Source organism: Mauremys mutica, chromosome 1 (genome assembly GCF_020497125.1).
Source record: "Mauremys mutica isolate MM-2020 ecotype Southern chromosome 1, ASM2049712v1, whole genome shotgun sequence".
Lineage (NCBI taxonomy): Eukaryota > Metazoa > Chordata > Testudines > Geoemydidae > Mauremys > Mauremys mutica.
Genome location: NC_059072.1, coordinates 257,563,691 through 257,577,311, shown reverse-complemented (window position 1 = coordinate 257,577,311; position 13,621 = coordinate 257,563,691).

Sequence of the window (13,621 nt, the reverse complement as noted above, 5' to 3'; positions counted from 1 at the left end):
GGGCCTGTGCTTTGAGGCCTACTCCTGCTCCCATTTGTATCAGTGACAAAACTCCCTACTTCGGTGATGCAGGATTAAGCCATTGGAGGAGAATGATCTGAGTACCTTATTCCAGTGGCCCCAGTATGCAGCAGAATGATGTCTATAACTTCCACAGGTGGCCATTGATTCATTACAATATTTGGGGAGTTTAAAAACAATCCCTGGAATATGACATGCATCCGACGAAGTGGGTATTCACCCACGAAAGCTCATGCTCCGATACGTCTGTTAGTCTATAGGGTGCCACAGAACTCTTTGTCCCTGGAATATGTACTCCTCTGGCTGAAATAAATGATAACAGTATGAAACCCAAAACCACAACAGGTCATTCAGGACTCTTGAACAGTTTTCATATTAATGCTATGCTAAGGAGAAAAGTTGGTAGCAAATTTAAAAAAATAGCAAGAAACCGTGATTCAAACGTATTTGTCTTTCTTTTTCTGGGAAACAGTAAGATTGTTTTATTCAGGTCAGTACCAGTGACCTTGTTTTACATTTGTGTATTCCAGGGAGTAACCTTTTGTGCCATAAAAAAATAGGCAAAAAATATTGAGAGAGAGAAGGGGCTAAATTCCCAGCTGGTGTAAACAGATATGGTTTGATCAATGTTAATGGAGGCGTGCCCATTTACATTGGCAGCAAATTTGGCTCACAGTGAATGTGTAAGTGTGTTTAATTGGCCAAGAAAAAAACCCATCACACTGAAAAATCTCCCTCTGCAATGGAGACTATAATATATAAATATAGAAACGGTTGTACAAAGCACTCTCATATATTCTGTAGGTAACAAGCTTGGCTGGCAGGGTCATAGATTACATGACCTACAATGTCTTTTCCATCTATTTCTATTATACACAGTTATTTTAGTAGCTATGTTTCTTTTCTCCTCTGCTAGGTAATAGCATTAAGAGTGGATCTGCCAGAAGAAACCATGGCTCTCAGACAGTTGTAAAAATAGAATGATGAATTCTGAGCACGTGGGTCGAGCCCTCAGAATCCAGGCTTGGGGCAAGTTAAAAAGAGGAATTTAGACAAGGCTGTAATCGCTTTCTGTGGAGAAACCTGTTCTAGGGCAGTTGTTCTAATCGTGCTGAGAAAGGGGAGGTTCCAGAGCTGCATGTGCACTTGTTTACGACAGGCTGTAGGCACTACCATGCTCTGTTGCTTTTCTGATTTGCTCTCATTCATTATTTCTTCTGCTTGTTTATTCTGCAGCATTTCTGGATCTCCCTCTGGGGATCTGAAGAATCACATTAATGACTCGTCTATTTTATCATACCAGACGAGACTGATGCTCCAGAGGCTATCTCCTTCAGGCACCTGAAACATGCAGCAAGGCGGTTGTGTGAAAAACAGTAAACAATCCCAAGCAAGCACTGAAAATGGTTTAGTATAACCCTTTGCTTGCTGAAGACTTTTTAACAGAAAAAAAATAGCTGCTAGCCAATGCTCCCATCACTGAACTACCCTGTACGTTTGAAAGCTAGGCCACTTTTTCACAACGTGCCATCAAAAACCTGAGCTTTTGAAACTTGTAGTCACTGCAGTGAGTTTGGGAGATCTCAGGCAAATGCAGCTCTCTAACCTGAATTAAGACCCACATGAAATCCTGGGGCCAGATCCTCTGTTTAGCTCCACTGAAGTAGTTGATTTATATTTGAGAGAAACATATACGTGGCTGTTAGCATTCAAGCTAAGCCTCCTCTCATCCTTATAGAAGGCTTTTATCAGTATATGCAGGATTACGTGGGAACCTTACACACACTCATACACAAACATACACCCACGCAGCGCCTGTACTATGAACTATAGAGCATAAAGCAAGCACATTAGCTTCCATCCATCAGAACTGCTAAAAGGAAAAAAGAGCTTTAACCTTCAACTCTTAAAACAGGATAGCAGCTTTTGGGGGGAGGAGAAGGGGTAGTTCACTTTAAGAAAGCTAGTTGTATGTTTCTCATTTCATAGTATTAGGGCTGGTCTACACTAAGGGGAAAAATCGATATAAGATACGCAACTTCAGCTACGTGAATAACGTAGCTGAAGTCGAAGTATCTTATATCGATAACTTACCCGTCCTCACGGCGCGGGATCGATCTCCGGGGCTCTCCATATCGACGCCGCCACCGCCGTTCGCGGTGGTGGAGTTCCGGAATCGATATAAGCGCGTTCGGGGATCGATATATCGCGTCTAGATGAGACGCGATATATCGATCCCTGAAAAATCGATCGCTACCCGCCGATACGGCGGGTAGTGTAGACGTAGCCTCAGAGGGGTAGCCGTGTTAGTCTGGATCTGTAAAAGCAGCAAAGAATCCTGTGGCACCTTATAGACTAACAGACGTTTTGCAGCATGAGCTTTCATGGGTGAATACCCACTTCTTGCATCCGAATACCCACTTGCATCCGAAGAAGTGGGTATTCACCCACGAAAGCTCATGCTGCAAAACGTCTGTTAGTCTATAAGGTGCCACAGGATTCTTTGCTGCTCTCATTTCATATAAGATCATGCTATGTTTTGAAGGAGTGGGGAAAGCAACATCCAGTGTCTCTTTTGAAAGAGTCATTCCATGTATATCAGAGTATATCTGTTAAGTCAGTGCAGGATAGGCCCACAGGGAAAGCTGTATTCTGCTGCTGCTAGCTATGGGTTTTCAGTGGGCATCCTGAGATGGAAGCCTTTAGACCAGAATCCTGCCATGTTTTGAAAGGAGAAAATAAAAAAAAGCTTAAGCATTCCATTTTAAAAAAATCTAAAATAGCAGCTAAAGTTATGTGACGGCTGCATCTGTGCATGGAGCAGGGTTTGGCCCTTAGTATATGGTTTGTGTTACATTAAAGGTGGTTTGTCTGATTTTTAAATGATAGTTTATTTTGGTGAAATAAAGTGCAAGCAATACAGAATTCATTACAAAATGAATCTTTTGCTCATATGAAGCTAGTACGATAATGGTCCTGAGCGCTATTATCTTGGTGTAGGTGCACATATATATTTTTCTTCCCCTCCAATCTTGTTTTTAAGGAAAGCCAGTAAGGTAGCACAATTGCTGTGCACTCCAGAGACTTACTGTGGTTTCAATTGCACTGGAAAACATGCTGATTCCCAAACTGTACTAATAGATATCCCTTTACAGTTACAAGAGGTCAGGACGGCTATTGCTGTCTTTGCTGATTTACAACCCCTTTCCATAAACCCCTAAACAAACATAGTTTAATTAGATCAATAACGATCAAAGTAACTTCAGGCAGAAACAACTCTCAGTTCCTTTAATAACTGTGAAGCCTGAATCCTCTGCCTCCAAAAGCGGGGGGAAGAGGGGGAGGAGGACAAAAAAGAGAGACCCTTGGGATTTTTGCCAGCCATCATCATTTTAAAATAGTTTTGTTGTTCTTCCTAGTTCAATATGCTCAGTACAATCATAATATGTCTTTGATATTGGACACCGATATTGATCTGGGTGCGTCTGTCTCTCTCTCAGCAGCTGATAATGACAGCACACGTGATTTCCTGTTATTGAAGACCCACAGACATTTCTGGAGCCAGAGCTTGGCAGCTCTGGGGCTCCTTTCCCATCAGCAGCCCAGTGTCCAATGCGCTTATTGCCTTTCAGCTGATATAAGTCGGATACACTGGCCAGCCCTGCTGAGTTGTAAACAACTTGTTTACCTCCTCAGTGTAATCTCTCTCTGCTCCGATTGGCTCCAGAGGCATAAAGAGAGCATTAAAATACCCAGAGCTCATAGGCTGTTTTGTAGAAAACAACCCTAAGCAAAAGCGCCTTATCATGCTCTCGCTTTCCAAAGCAGATGATGTTATTTATACCTGTTGTTTGCACTTGCAGCCAAGCAGCTCTGCCATAGTATGTGGTAGCTTTGAAGAAAGCATCAAACTTTTCCATCTCCTAGCATGAAAATGTATTGTGGGCCGAATGCCACTCATCTTGCAAGTCTGTATTTGGGACAGGCAAGAAACCCAGCTTTCTTTTGATATGCAGTTTACATTGTAATATAAAAAAGTGATAGGTGTGTGTGCATGAGAGAGGATGAAATGCCCTGCAAGTAAAATCAATACTTCAACATAAGGCTGGGGAACAGAGTGAAACCCTAAGGATAAATTCATAATTAGAGAACTCTGGAATCTGAATGGAAAAATCTGGCCTGTGAAGTCCTGAGTATATTCTCCCCCCTCCGTCCCTCAGTTCCTGTCCAGAACTTCAGAACAACCACAGAGGACACTGGCCCAGTTAAAAGAAATCATAGGCTTTCTGTCCCTGCCAGTGAAAGCTAAGGGGCTAGCCTATTGTCTGCATGGGGGAAATGGCTGTGAAGTGGTAATAGAATGCCTTCACCTTGCATTGGTGTAAATGACTACAGGAGAACAGAACAAAGATGAAGTGAGCTCCAAGGGCTTCCTTCTGCTCCAGTTGAAATCAATGCCAAAAATCCCTTTGACTTCAGTGGTGCAAAGTCAGGGTTTAAGAGAAGATTTGGGGAGTTTGGTGAGCAGTGGCTGCTCATGCGGTACAGATGTAATGTGTATATCCCAATACTGAGTCTCTGCTTCGATTCCAGGAGCTCACAGTAATCTGAGACCCAGTGTATCCCTACAGATGGTGATACCATTCCTGAAAGTTTCCTTTCTGCATTGCAGTGTGGAAGAAGTACCCGAGAGTCATTTTTTTCTGATGTGGTGATACTGTTTGCTCTGGTATTGGTTTTGAAACACTTGTGGAAAAGATGTTATGTTAGGAAGTAGTGCATAGATATAGATATAATGTACCAATGAATTCCCCACAGAGTATTCTGAAAAGTGCTTGCTGACCCAGTTTGGCTAAAGGTTTGAAATGAGATAAAGTAACTTGAGTTATTTTTGGTGCTCATGGATGAACCTAGAAATATGCTTCGCTGAGTACCCAGAAGTTTAGGTGATAATATGAACTTTATCCAAACATTTCTCAAACCTCTTTGATGTTGAAGTTGAACTAGAAATCAGATAAGTTCACACTTACATGAAGTTTCTAGTATTTCTGATCTTGGCCTGGATGGAAATACAGTAAGAACAGTCTCTTCTCTCTTGCTATATTTTGGTACCTTTGCTGCCAGCTAAAAGTGGGGAGGCACATTCAAAGTAAAGGAAAATAAGCAATTGTAATGTTTTGGTTTCAGTTTTCTTTTAGGCAAAGTTTTTGGACTTTTTGTGGTTCACCCCACCCTATTTTTTAGCATTTTTGAATCCAATGAATAATAGTCATCAGAAATATAGAGATGAACATGACTGAAAGTTTGAGCTAATGAGAAGCGATGTGGTCTAGTGGTAGGGGACTGGGAATCGGAACAACACCCAGATTCTCTCTGTACCTTACCTGTGCTCATCATTACTGTGCTGGCTGTACACCTACTGGGGTCTTTTTTCCAACTCTGCCACTGGCTTGCTCTGTGACCTGGAGTATATGTCACTTAACTTCTCTGTGTCTCACTTTGCTCATCTGTAAAAGGGAGGTAACAACATCTACCTTTGTAACATCTACCTTTGACGTAATTCATTTGATGAGATTCATATGAGGGTCACTATATTGTATTTGTATTTTTTTTATTGGCTGGAAGACTATTTTCCTGCTTCCTTTTTTCTGCTTTCATCAGGGTCATTTACTCATAAAAGAGCAAAGAAAACATTGCAAAGCTAGAGGTGGAAAAACAAAACATTAAAAACACTTTCAATAAGCCCATAAACATATTCCTAAGGGCATAGTACAACTAGCTTTTAGGTAGTGAAATCATTTGTTGCTCCAATCTAGAATAGTGAAAAATTAGTTTCTCACTTGTAAATAATAATTTGCCTTTTTATGCTCTAGTAAGTCTGCCCTCCTTAACTAAAGAAAAACATCCAGTTATTGAGGTTTGTTTTTCCATGTGGCTTGTAGTGATATGGTTAGGAGAGGTACATAATAAATTAATAATAGGAAAATGGAGAATTGATAAATACAGGTCAAGATCACATCATGCATAAATGGAGGTCTAGAAGCTGTATATTTCATACTCGCTGTTCATACCACCTTATTTATTTATTTATTGCTCTCTGAGGAGAAAGAAAGGAGGCCATTAATAGATTTTTATTTCTTTGTGTGTTCTAAATTTGTCTCCGTTCTGATTCTGCTCAGTGTTCTGATGAACATACAGCACTTTCATGGCAATAACAAAGTACAGTTAAACTTGCGTAGCTACCTTCGTGACTCAAGAGCCAGGAGTCATTTTAACTCCATCAAAAATGTTTGCTACAGAAATCAAGGAGAGTTGTATAACAATGGACCTAAGTGAAGAGCACATAGAGCAGAAAGGGAATTCCAGAAAAATCACCTTTATCTTTTGTCTGAATCAGAGACATGATGCTCATGGCACGCAGGTAGCTATCCAATGTTTGTTAAAAGACAATGGAAGTGGTCTACAGAATTCCGATCAGAGCATATACCTATAAAGAAGAGTAAAAATGCAACATATTAGAGTTTCTTTTATGTGATTTTAAAATTAATCAATCAGCTAGGATTTACTCTTGAGACTAACACAGAAAGAGAGCTTCTAAGGTCTATGAGAATCTCTCCAGAGTTAGCAGTCTCCTCACTGACCACAGCCGGAGCTGACTGTATTTTAAAAGTTCCATAGCTGCCTCAGGGAGTGGGATACGCTGAGTGTCACTGGACCCATTTGGTTGTATATGATGGAAAACAGAAGATGAGTCATATAGTTTGAGGCCAGAAGGGACCACCAGACCATCTGGTTTGATCTCCAGTATACCACCAACACCACCCAGCACCCACACTCTAAACCCAACAACCAAATTTACAACCAAATTTACAACCAAAATTAGACCAAAGTATTACAGCACACAGGAGACTAGACCATTATGTGCCACAGGCAGAATAGGAGGGACTGAGGTGCACCGGTGCTTGAGAGCCCTGCAATAGCAAGGAAAAGATTAAGTGAGATACACCCAGATAATCCTGCCAAGTGACCTGCACTCACACACTGAAGAGGAAGGTGAAAAAACCGCAAGGTCACTGCCAATCCAACCTGGGAGAAAATTCCTTCCAACCCCACATATGATCATCAGTTAGAACAAGAACCTGCCAGCCAAGCACCTGAGTGAGAGAATGCTTGGTGCCACCTCAGAGCACTGGCCCAACGAGACCAGTATCCTACCTCCAGCCATGGCCATCCCTGATGCTGAAGAGGATGGAGATATAAACAAAAAAAAAACCCTCCAGAATACATGGTGGGGGAGAATCCCTTCCTGACCCCTGCTGGTGACTGGCTGAAATGCCGAAGAACGAGCTTTTAAGAACGTAAGACATACACCAGAAATGAGCCCCAGGGATGTTGAGCTCTGCCCTCTACCATCACAAGCAACCCTTACAATTAGACTCCTAAATTTGTTCAACTTGCTCTCAAAACAAAGTTGTTTAACCCCAGCCTGAATTTGTTCATGGCCAGTTTATATCCATTTCTTCTTGTGCCAACCTTGTCCTTTAGCTTAAAGAGTTTTTCACCCTCCCTGGTATTTACCTCCACTCCCCCCACCTCTCCATGTATTTATAGAGGGCAGTCATATCCTCTGACAGCTCTCTTTTTGTGAGACTAAACAAGCCAAGGTCTCCCAATCTCCTCTCATAAGATAGGCCCTCCATTCCTTTGATCATCCTAGTAGATCTTCTCTGCATCTGTTCCAGTTTATAGTCATCTTTCTTGAATTTGGGTGACCAGAATTGTACAGAGGATTCCAAGTGAGCTCTCACCAGTATGTTGTTCAAAGCCATTGATATTTCTCTATTTCTACTGGAAAGTCCTCACCTAATACATGCTAGGATGTAATATATCCTTTAGCCATTAGATTCCAAAATGTTCAGACAGCTAGACTATGTGTAGGTGTTTGGCTTAGAAAAACAAGATTATTTAGAAATGTGAGGAATTCTGGATACCAAATTGTTAACGAGCATGTACAGATTTAGAACTTCAGTACACCCATTTGTCTAAACAGACAAAGTCCCCAATTAGTGTAAAAGGATGCCAATGTCCAAATCATTTTATTCTCTGCCCAGCTCACATCAACAGCCAAGGGTTATTGATCTTCTACATGAAAACAGAGCTCTCTCTCAAATGGAAAGGTAGTTGTTCATAGCCTAGAACATCATCTTTTTTTCCTTTTAGAGAAATGTAGGAAAATATATGTGCATTGGTAGAGCTGGTCAGGAATTTTTGGACAAAAGATTTTTTTAATCAGAAAATAGTAATTTGTCAAAACTAAAACTTTTCATGAAAATGTACTAGTTTTGACTAAATTTTCATCAGGGAGGTTTCTCAGGTCAAAATGAGAGACAGCAATCACCCCAGAATAGCTAATAGCCCAGAAGTTAGGGGATTTTACACCTGGGATGTGGAAAACCCAAGTTCAAATCCTTACTCCAAATCTGACACAGTAAGGATTTGAACCTAGATGTTCCACACCCCAGAAGAGTGGCCTAATCACTGGTGTACAGGCTATCCTGGACTCTGGTTCGTGTGTGTGTGTGAGGGTATGTCTACACTACAAGACTATTTCGATTCATCTTAATTCGAATTTCTGGAATCGACCTAATGAAGTCGAAGTTGTGTATCCACAATAAATACACTAATTCGACTGTGTGAGTCCACAGTAATGGGTGAAGCGTCGACTTTTGAAGCGGTGCACTGTGGGAAGCTATCCCACAGTTCCCGCACTCCCTGCCGCCCATTGGAATGCTGGGATTTCCCACCAATGCATGCTGGGGGGGGGAAATTGTGTGGAGGGTGGTTTTGGGTAACTGTCATCATTGAACCGTCAATCACGCCCAGCATCCCTCCCTGAAAGCGCCAGCTGGCAATCTGTTTGTGCACTTTTCTTCTCAGTGACAGCGTGGGCGCCACAGCACTGCGAGCATGGATCCCGCTGCAGTTGTGGCCGCTGTCAGCTCCTCGCAACTTATCGTCCACCTCTTCCGCAGTGAGCTGCTGAGAAATTTGGCTAATTTTCAATGGTGCTGCGAGCAGTGGTGGACCATGGGGGACGTTTTACCAACATCAACGTCGGGTGGCCAGGCAAAGTTCATGACGCGCGTGTTTTCAGGAACTCTGGTCTGCTTAGACACCTGCAGGAAGGTAGTTTCTTCCCGGGCCACAAAATAACGCTTGGGATGTGCAGATGCCCATACTGATCTTAGGGGACCCAGCCTACCCGCTAATGCCCTGGCTCGTCACGCCCTATGCAGGCACCTTGCACAGCGACAAGGAAGTCTTCAAGTACCAGCGAGCAGTGAGCAGCATGAATTGTGACTGTTCAGTTTCTTCACAGAGAAGCTGAACCTGCCCCTGTTTCTTTACCAAGTTACTGTTGACTAGCCTCTGCAGTTACATACCCCGTCCACCCCGCTTCCCCAACTTCTAACACACATTTAAAAATTAAAGTATGTGCTCCACTGTAGCTTTACAACGGTGTCTTTATTGATGACTTTGCGTTAAAGGGTTGAAACTGGGACGCACACTGTGCTGGGTAGGGTGTGTGGTCATGTAAAGACCGCCTCTAAAGTCAAGGTTTGACATGCTCCCGCTCTCAGACCGGTCAGCAGTGCCGGACTGGTTGTTTCAACGGATCCTGCCATCCCTCCTTTTTTGGACTCTGTGTGCGGGGGCTATGTGGCCTTGTTGCGGGGGAGGACGCATACAGATTCCTCTGCTGCGTGGCTCTGCGGTCCATTACAGGGACCGTTGCATGACATCTGTAACCCCCCTCCCCCGCTACAAATGCACGTACCACCCCCAACGACAGAAAACCTGCAAACCACCTCCCATACCAGCTAACCGCCTACTGACTGCACTGTGTGTGTGACATGCTGCTGATCCAGCCCCCGTCTCTGTACCCTGCTAAAGGTGACTGTCCTATGCATTACACTACCCCCTCAACCACCCAACGACCCACCCAAGACATCTAACACAGCGTTGTGTAAAAAACCATGACGGAAAAAGTAAGTAACAGAAAACTACTTTTAATAATCAACAACACAGTAAGGGAAGGACTTTTCAAAATGTAGTGACTGATAGCTTTTGGGTAATTTAACACTGTCCTGTGGTGCAGTGACAGTTTTCACGGCCCCTGGTGACCCTCCTTCTTGTTATTTTTGATGAGGGGGGGATTGGAGTTTGAGGCGGGGGTGGGCGGTTGCAGATACAGTGCAGGGGGGCTCTGTCTTCCTGCCTGCGGTCCTGCAGAACATCGACAAGGCGCCTGAGCGTGTCCGTTTGCTCCCTCATTAGTCCAAGCAGCGTTTGAGTCGCCTGCTGGTCCTCCTGACGCCACCTGTCCTCCCGTTCGCAGATTGAGCGGTGCTGCTGAGTGAGGTTCTCCCTCCACTGGCTCTGCTGGTCCGCCTCGGCTCTGGAGCAGCCCATAAGTTCAGCAAACATCTCGTCCCTTGTCTTTTTCTTACGCCTTCTAGTTTGCGCCATCATCTGTGAGGGGCATGGTGGATCAGGTTGTGATACAGTGGCACCTGTGTGATGTCAAAAAGGTAGTGAATTTCTTACAATGATACACTTTTTAAACAAAGAAACATAGTCTACTCGGTGTCTGTGAACAAGAGTATGCACAGCACCTGTCTCATGCGCACTCACTAATGGAAAGTTCGAGTTCTCTGAATGCGCTTTCATTGCCTGGGGTATTGGGCTGCAGATCAGAGAACCTTTGCAGGAAAGAAGAATTCGTGTAGCAGCAAGGCATGGTAAGCCAAACACTTTTGGATTCATAGAAGTGAATGTACAGCTCTGTCCTCTTGATGCAGGCAATCCTGAAAGCATAAACTCGGCCCCTGTTGCACCCCCTCGCGGCTGTTCACTGGGAAAGATCCCTGTATGCTGCCACTCTGTAGACTGCAGCACGTGGCTGTTAAGTGAGGCTTCTTGTTATGCAAAGGAACAGTTAAGCGCTCCCATTACTAATAGTACCCCAATTACTCTAATTTCATGCAGGAGTATGTGAGAGAGATCACCCTGAGGAGAGTCTCACGGGCAGAGAGAGCGCGCATGCTGGAAGAAAGCCACCACAACCCAGGGGCCTACTCTGCCATGCTCGTGAGGGCAATGGTCCCGGAGTTCCAGCTTATAGCATGGCACGACAAAGTGTGCTACCTCGGGGCACACGATAAGCTAGCTCTGCCAAGGAACCTCCTGCATAGACTTTCAGATTACCTCCAGGAGAGTTTCCTGGAGATATCTTATGAAGATAAAAGTTCCATCCCCCTGTATGTAGACCTTCTGTTCTCCTAATGTCTCTCCCTGTTTAGTTACTAAAAAAATGTTAACTCGTTGGTCTTAGCTGCTTTAATAAATAAATGTTAACTTGTTTAAAGCACTTACGGACTGATCCTTCTCCCGATTCAGGGTCCGTGGTAACGGCTGGGGAGGGTTGGTAGGGGATCTCAGTGAGGGTGAGGAAGAGATCCTGGCTGTCGGGGAAAGCGCCGTCGACTGCCTCGTCCTCCTCATCTTCCCCGTCCGCGAACATCTCCGAGGAACAGTCCGTTGACACTATCCCATCCTCAGAGTCCACGCACACTGGTGGGGCAGTGGTGGCAGACCCACCGAGAATGGCATGCAGTGCCTCGTAGAAGCGGCATGTCTGGGGCTGGGCTCCGGAGCATCCGTTTGCCGCTCTGAGTTTCTGGTAGCCTTGGCTCAGCTCCTTGACTTTCACGCGGCACTGCGTTGTATCCCGGCTGTATCCTCTGTCTCTCATGGCTTTGGAGACCTTCTCGAAGGTCTTTGCATTCCATTTGCTGGAGCGCAGCTCCGAAAGCACAGACACATCGCCCCACACAGCAATCAGATCTGAGACTTCCCGGTCAGTCCATGCTGGGGACCTCTTTCTAGTCTGAGATTGCCTGGACTCCTCTGCTGGAGAGCTCTGCATCGTTGCCGGTGCTGCTGAGCTCGCCCCGATGAGCAACCAGGAAATGGGATTCAAACTGTCCAGACAGGAAAAGGAATTCAAATTTTCCCGGGGCATTTCCTGTGTGGCTGGTCAGAGCATCCAAGCTCCGACTGGCGTCCAGAGCGTCAACAGAGTGTTGCACTGTGGGATAGCTCCCGGAGCTACTAAGATCGATTAGCATCCACACCTAGCCTAATTCGACATAGCTTGTCGAATTTAGCGCTACTCCCCTTGTCGAGGTGGAGTACCGAAGTCGAACTAAGGAGCCCTCTATGTCGAATTAAATGGCTTCCTGGTGTGGACGGGTGCACGCTTAATTCGATTTAACGCTGCTAAATTCGATTTAAAGAGCTAGTGTGGACCAGCCCTGAGAGAGAGAGAGAGAGAGAGAAAGAGATCTTGTTTTCATTCCAAAGCAGAATGAAAACAAATGTGAAACCTCAAATTCTTTTTCATGAAACAGAATTCTTGTTTTCCAGCCAGTCCTATGAATAAATAATTTTGCTTTCAGGAAGGGTCCAAGCATTGGCTACTGGCCAACTCTTCATCTGACCACTGCCTGTTCTCTGTATTATAGGTATAGCTCTCTTAATTGCCCTTAGCAGCATCAGTGTGACTTTCTCTTGGGTCAAAAAATGTTAGCTTCTTTGAGGCTCCCATCAGTGCTGTTCTATGGATCGTTCAAACAGGGATGAATTATGATTGGCACTTTTCATCTCCCAATCTGCTCCTTTTCCAAAGGCTAAGCACATCATTTCTGCATCACATTTACTCATCAATGGCCTTTGAATTGAAAATCTGAATTACTTAAAAACTTGCACTTTCATTGTGCTGGCTATTATAGCGGCTACAGCACCAGCCCAGGTCAGAGAAGGCTAGCTAAGCTGGCAAGACTCTGTGATTCTGAAGAGACATTTTGAGCTTCAAGGGAAGGATCCCATCAGCCTCAGGGTGCTTTATACAAGCCCAAGGAACTCTTCCAGATGGTGAGGAAACTGTGGCAGGGCAATGCACATAGGTGTATTTGTTATTTTGTACAGCTCTGTGTATTTCTTATGCTGCTAAGTTAAGAGTAATGGTGTTTAAGAATCCTGTGTAAAGTCTGTCTGTGTGTCTGATGTCTTTCACTACTGCATACTCCTCACAAGGTAAATTGTAACCAGAAGGCTCACACCTTTGATGGGATTCTGGGGAAGATCCAAGACCTGCTGGGGAAGGCTGGAGGAGATGGCACTAATTTCAGGGGCAAGGCAATTGGACCTTGAGGTCCCTACTGCCAGGAATGGTGTCAAACACCAGGTCTGTACTGGAATGTACGCCTCAAATCCCAAATCCAGGAACAGTGCCTAAACTCTGCCCTTCCCCAGCAAGGCAAGTTCATGTGGTAACATGGGGTTACCAGCAAGGTAACATGGGGTTCCATGTTTGGATCCCCTCACAGCAGTTTGGTAAGTATCCAACAGGGGCAGCTCAACCTAATCTATGAGAACATGGTACAAAGGGAGGAAGTATCAAAATCTACAAGTAAGGGAAAATGCTGAAATATCTGAATAGACACAAAGATTAATAGACTTTAAGGTCAGAAGGGAC